This window comes from Micropterus dolomieu, linkage group LG21 (assembly GCF_021292245.1).
Source record: "Micropterus dolomieu isolate WLL.071019.BEF.003 ecotype Adirondacks linkage group LG21, ASM2129224v1, whole genome shotgun sequence".
Classification (NCBI taxonomy): Eukaryota; Metazoa; Chordata; class Actinopteri; order Centrarchiformes; family Centrarchidae; genus Micropterus; species Micropterus dolomieu.
In genome coordinates this window covers 22,731,772-22,737,526 of record NC_060170.1, presented here as the reverse complement: position 1 = coordinate 22,737,526, position 5,755 = coordinate 22,731,772, and the positions used below count along the sequence as shown (strand labels likewise).

The window sequence follows — 5,755 nt, the reverse complement described above, 5'->3', positions numbered from 1 at the left end:
AAAATTAACAGTTATTTGATACACAGTGATGGCTCTTTCCTTTTCCATGATGAAGCTCGTCCTGGCTTCAAGGAGCCAATTGTTTGCATTCAACAACTGTATTTTGTAATTACTTTACTTATAGGGTGAACACAAAATGTGTTCTACAAAAAAAGTTTTTCGTTGGTTCTTCAAATATAAAAGGATGTCTCACCTTCAAGTGACGAAGAGCTGAGCATGAATTCACTCTTACATATTAACTCATAGTGCATCCTGGCTTGTAGCAACGCAGATGTGCTGCAGGTAAAATCCACCTAAACTTGCTTCATTATTGTATCTATTTGCTAAATGTTTTACCTGTTCTCAGGCTGACATCTTTTTGGCATACTGTAAATCCTTTGTACAGTAAATCCTTTGTTCCAAAAGATAACTGAATGATTATCTTTATCTATTATCTGACTGCAGGATTTGTTATTACTAATAAAAAGAAAGGGATCGCATTGCACTCCTGCAGAGGATGAATAACCCACTAACTTCTGAACTGAGTTTCTCCCAACTGGGTCTTTCCAATCAATATAAAGAGGTTCAGGGGAAACAAAGTTTTTGAAATTAAGATATTGTAGGTATAAAATAAATAAATATCCCTTATGAACACTCTTTCACTTAATCCAGCTAAGTGATCATCTTATTATCTTTGTTTTAATTGAAACTATGACAAAGTTTAAGCCTGCATGTTTAAAGATTAAAGTTTATGATTTGTTTAGATTGTTTTTGCATGATACTATAGGCCACATCTACAAATCAACAATTCAATTTGAGAACCAGCATTATGTCCTGTATGCAGTGCATTAAGTGTAATTCATCCACACAACAGGGATGTGCCCTCCTTCATGTCTTTAAAGAACTGTATGTCAGTGCCATCTACTGGTCTGGTTAAGAACATCACAAACTGGGGTTTCATAGGTCTGCAAACAAATATAGAACAACAGTTGATGCTAACATATCATCATAGATTTCATTCAGAGGCAGAGGTCCATCTGCACAACAATCACTTATTAATGTCACTCAAACCCAAACAAAAGTGTGTTCCAGAGATTGCAGCTCTTGCAGTTGTAGTCTGAAAGGTGTGTGTGTGGGGGGGGGGGGGAATTGCATGTACACCTTTTTATAAAAGGGGTCAATTTAGACAACAAAATGAATTAATTCTAAAGACAATTAAAATATTGCATATCAAGTCAGGTAGTGTTCATGGTCTTCACATTGTTTTTCAGAATATAGTTAAATTATACAACAGAATATGTAGAAGAAGCTTTGCCCTTTTTTTGCATCACTACTGCAGCCATTATGAACAGTCTCTTCATTTGATACAAAGCTTCAGGGGCTGGGGACTGAGTGCAGAATCAGCTATCCGTTACAGTTCTGAACACAGCTGAACTGGAACCCATTAACACCGGTATGTTCACAGTTAAAATACCATGTGATGATGTCACAGCTGTTATGTTAATTGCAGATGAAGGTGAGGGGTATGTTGGTTTTGGGGTAGTTGTTGCCTAATCGTACAAGTATTTCTCCACGGTGCCAGGAGGACCTCTTAGACAATATGGTCCTCTGGATCCTGTGTGAAAAAAGACAGGGGTTCAATCAAACCAAGAGAAGTATTGGGCTGGTGTAATCACAGTGCTCCTTGTACAGATGGGCAAATCGGTAGCCAATTGTGGTGAACCCACTGGAGATGCTGGGGTCCACGTCTTCATCACAACCAGGGTAGGTGCTTGGCATTGAAGTCTGGACCAACAATATGGAGTAAGTTGTCTCTGAAAGTGGGACTATATGTAAATTTTTCAATGAAATTAATAATATTTTCATTGCATTATTGTTAATGGACTCAAAACTCACTTGTAAATGAAGCACACGCCTGTTTTCTCTGTTGCTTGCATCAGCCACTATTCTGCATTTAATGTGGGGTCTCCGGGTCGGATTCAGCCTTGTGCGCGCTCCCGAGCCTCTCTCATTCTACAGCGACAACACGGCAGCTAACGACATGCAGTCCACTAACACCATAAAACAACCGTCTCACAGCAAAACACAGGCTCCACGTAAGGATACAAAACAACAATAAAGTTTTGTGCTGAAATCCATCAGACCAAACAGGTTCAGATGATGTCGAGTAAGAACAAAGTGAGCATTAGTAAAACTGCAGAAACAAAGAGAAAATCTGTTAGCTCGCCGGCTAACGCCGAGCAGTTGCTTATGTTATCCGGTGCAAAGTTATATCGCTTTCCATATTACTTTAACAACTAACGCTACCCATGTTACTTTCCTGTATACCACTGTTGATTTAGCCTGTAAGAAAGGATGTAACTAGTGATGTGTCCGTCCGTATCGAGGCTTCGAAGCGTGTGTCGAGTAATGCAGGATGATTTTTGTGAAGCGCGTAACGAGGCTTGTGTTGATGACGTATGTGGTGACGTTCGTGACCGATTCAGGAGATGGTTTGCGGGTTTGGTCTGCGATTTGAAAGGAGCAGCAAAATGCAATGGACCCTCCTCAACATTTTGTGGACTTTTCAACTTGAAATTGAACACAATTAGACTTTATCTACAGCTCATTTTAAATGGCTAAAAAAGTTTATCAACTTATGTCAGAATTGCTTTGATCAAATAACTCTTACACCATATTACCCTAATAATAATTTTCTAAAGCAGGTAAAATCATCTCCAAAAAAGGAAGAGTCACACACCAAAGCCATGTTACCGTTATAATCACTCTGCCGGTTTTACATTTATTGTCCACTTGATGGCACAGTAGAGCAAATGAAGCACCGTGAAGCTTCGGCCCATGAGTGAACCAATTGGATGGAAAGCTTCAGTGCTTCATAAAGCTTCATCTCGCCATCACTAGATGTAACGGCAAAAAGCAAATGTGGAGTGATTTGTTTACTAACGTTAGCCTATAGTGATGCAACGAGCTAATGCTACGGTAGCTCGGACCTGCCGCTGTTTGCTTCGTAACGTTCACTTTGTGTTTATTGTGGTTTTACCAATACTCAGGTAAACAGCTTCTCCACCTCTCCATCGCTGTAACTAACGTGACCCACATAATATAAAACACTGAAACAAAACGGTCACAACACAGAGAAAGGAAGAGCCATCCACTAATACTAGTTACAGTAAAGTTACTTTCTGCAGACCAACTGTTATAAAGTGTGACACAATCGCATTATAATATCCAGTCCAGCTCACTAACCGTTTCATTATCATCAAATACATGTAGCTGTGCTGACATTGCTGAGCATCCGGTGACAGCTTCACAGATGGTTAACGTTACTGAAAGGCAGCCGGCGAGCTAACGATGTAACGTTAGCACGTCGGCTAAATGCAGAAAATGTAACAACGAGCGTGGATTAGTTCAAAAAACTATTACTGTAACGTTGCAGTGGGAGTTTACCTGAGTTTCCAGCTCTGTTTGTTCTCCCTGTGTCTATAGCTGCTGTCACTCTGCCTTTTTTCAGGAGTATTGTGCCAATATGTGGCTCGCTGCGCTGAATGAAAGGTACGCCGCCGGTGTTGAGCTGCCTCTGAGACGGGAACGTTAAATTAACAGAGCCTGACAACGTCTGGAGAAAAGCGGATAATGCTCGCTCATGAGTCCAAGCGAGCACATGTACGAGCACACAACTGGTTGCAATCTTAGAACCGCACCGCTAGTGGCCGCTGGAAACTCCATAATGCCCCTTTAAGACAAAAAACTCACTAAGTTAACTGAACCACATGAGGACAAACCATCCAAGATTTCTGCAATCCATGCAGGGAAAACACTTTATAGCCTTGAAGTATTCTCCCATGACCTTGCACGCCTCCTGGTAGAATCTCTCTCTGTTCATGTGAGGACTGAGTTAGGCCAGAGCGTGTACTTTGAACAGTCTGTATAAAGAAGCCCAACCTATGTTGTTGTTGTTGTTGTTGCGCTAGTCACCTTGAAATTTACATAAAATGAGGAAGAAAATACTGTCAGCCCTGTGCAGTGCTTGGAATGTACCTACCATCTTTAAGGATTGTAGGTCAGCGTTTTGTTCTGCGAGCTCAGGTGGCACATGTTGGCGCCCATGGTGGTGAAAGACAGGAGCTCATGGCCGTCATTATACTGTGTGTTGACCTGCAACAGGCCCTTATGAAGGGAGTTCCCAAAGGAAGCAAGCTTTGATATCCACTGAAGCCTACACCTGGGTGAGTTGCTGCCAAAGCCGGGGTCTTGCCTGGGAATCTGTTTAGATGATAAGAATCAGTTAGCATTCAGTATGTGAGTGTGTGTTTTTACTTTAGATGTATTCATGTCTCTTCTCATGTAATGTAATGACAATGAGGGAGCACAGCTCTTGTCACAGTCAATACCGTTACTGAATGAGCGGATTACAGGAGAGTGAGGAGAGAAGGTCAGATTGAGGTCAGTCCACTTATCAAAGATTGTCCTCCACATTAGAGTTTGCTGTGTGCAGAAAAGGGCTGGACACTTCTCTTACCTCAGGAAAGGATGCAGGCAATGAGCACACGTTTTTTCAATGATTATTTGCAGTGTAGCCAGTAAAGATGGTGTTCTGAAGTATAGTACCAAGGGGAGAATTTGACTGTTCATGGTAAAACATGTGTTGGAGGATTCCAGGTGGCAAGGTAAGAAAAATAAATCCATTATTGTACTCTGTTTGTCTTCTCAGTTTATACAATTACTTTCACAGCACTTTGCATTTATTGAATGTTTTTTTATTGAGCAAAAGGAAATATAGGGAAATGGGTAGGTGGAAAACATGGCTGTGCAGGAGTCCACACCTATTTTCATTTTTTGTGATACGAAATTAAAGATTGCCATTTAATAGCATGCCTTACCTCATCTGTTGTTGCAGGCGCTGCTTGCAGTGTAAAACTTGTCTAAATTGGGTGTCAAACAAACAAAACAATTATGTTTAATTTACTTTCTGGTCTGTTAATACTGGTGTCTTTGGTCTATGCATTTTGGACAATATCATTTTAGGTTTCACTTATGCCACTCAATCACAGAATTTTACTAAAACAAACGTGCATTTCTTTGACATCTGATAAACAATGAGAATTGCAGTAGGATGACATTTAAACCAGCTAAATAATGAATGCAACTAAAACAATTTGTAGCTATTCTAAGACAGATTATGTGTGAGGTAGTACTCTACAGCAGTCAGCGATATCGCAAGCTCAGATAAAGACGTTTTGGCACAGAAACAGACTTATGTCAGCAAAAAGGACAGTTTTCTCCATTCAAATAAACCAGTCAAATTATTAAGTTATACAGGTGAAACTCAAAAAGTTAGGATATCGTGCAAAAGTTCATTTCAGTAATTCAACTGAAAAGGTGCAACTAATACTATATAGACTCATTACATGCAAGAAGTGAGATATTTTAAGCCTTTATTTGATATAATTTCGATGATTATTGCGTACAGCTTATGAAAACCCCAAATTCAAAAGCACAGAAAATTAGAATATTACATGAATTTTTTTTTTTTTTTTTTAAAAAGGATTTTAAATACAGAAATGTCAGTCCTCTGAAGAGTATAATCATGCATATGTACTCAGTACTTGGTTTGGGCCCCTTTTGCATGAATTACTGCCTCAATGCGGCGTGGCATGGATGCCATCAGCCTGTGGCACTGCTGAGGTGTTATGGAAGACCAGGATGCGTCAATAGCGGCCTTCAGCTCTTCTGCATTGTTCGGTCTCATGTCTTTCATCTTTCTCTTGGCAATGCC

At 40.1% G+C, this 5,755-nt stretch overlaps 1 long non-coding RNA gene across 2 annotated transcripts in view; it reads right to left on the bottom strand.

Annotated features, from left to right (window-relative positions):
- Positions 1–713: 713 nt before the first annotated feature.
- The window catches only part of LOC123960001, a 7,012-nt gene continuing 1,970 nt past the window's right edge, over positions 714–5,755 (bottom strand). The window contains exons 1-4 of one of the 2 annotated variants that reach the window (XR_006822419.1): positions 4,860–4,903; positions 4,022–4,242; positions 1,707–1,793; positions 714–1,594 (exon numbers count right to left, since the gene is read on the bottom strand). This is a non-coding gene — a long non-coding RNA (uncharacterized LOC123960001). Of the gene's footprint in view, positions 1,595–1,706; positions 1,794–4,021; positions 4,243–4,859; positions 4,904–5,755 lie in introns of those variants that run through there. The other variant, XR_006822418.1, reaches the window with a different exon arrangement.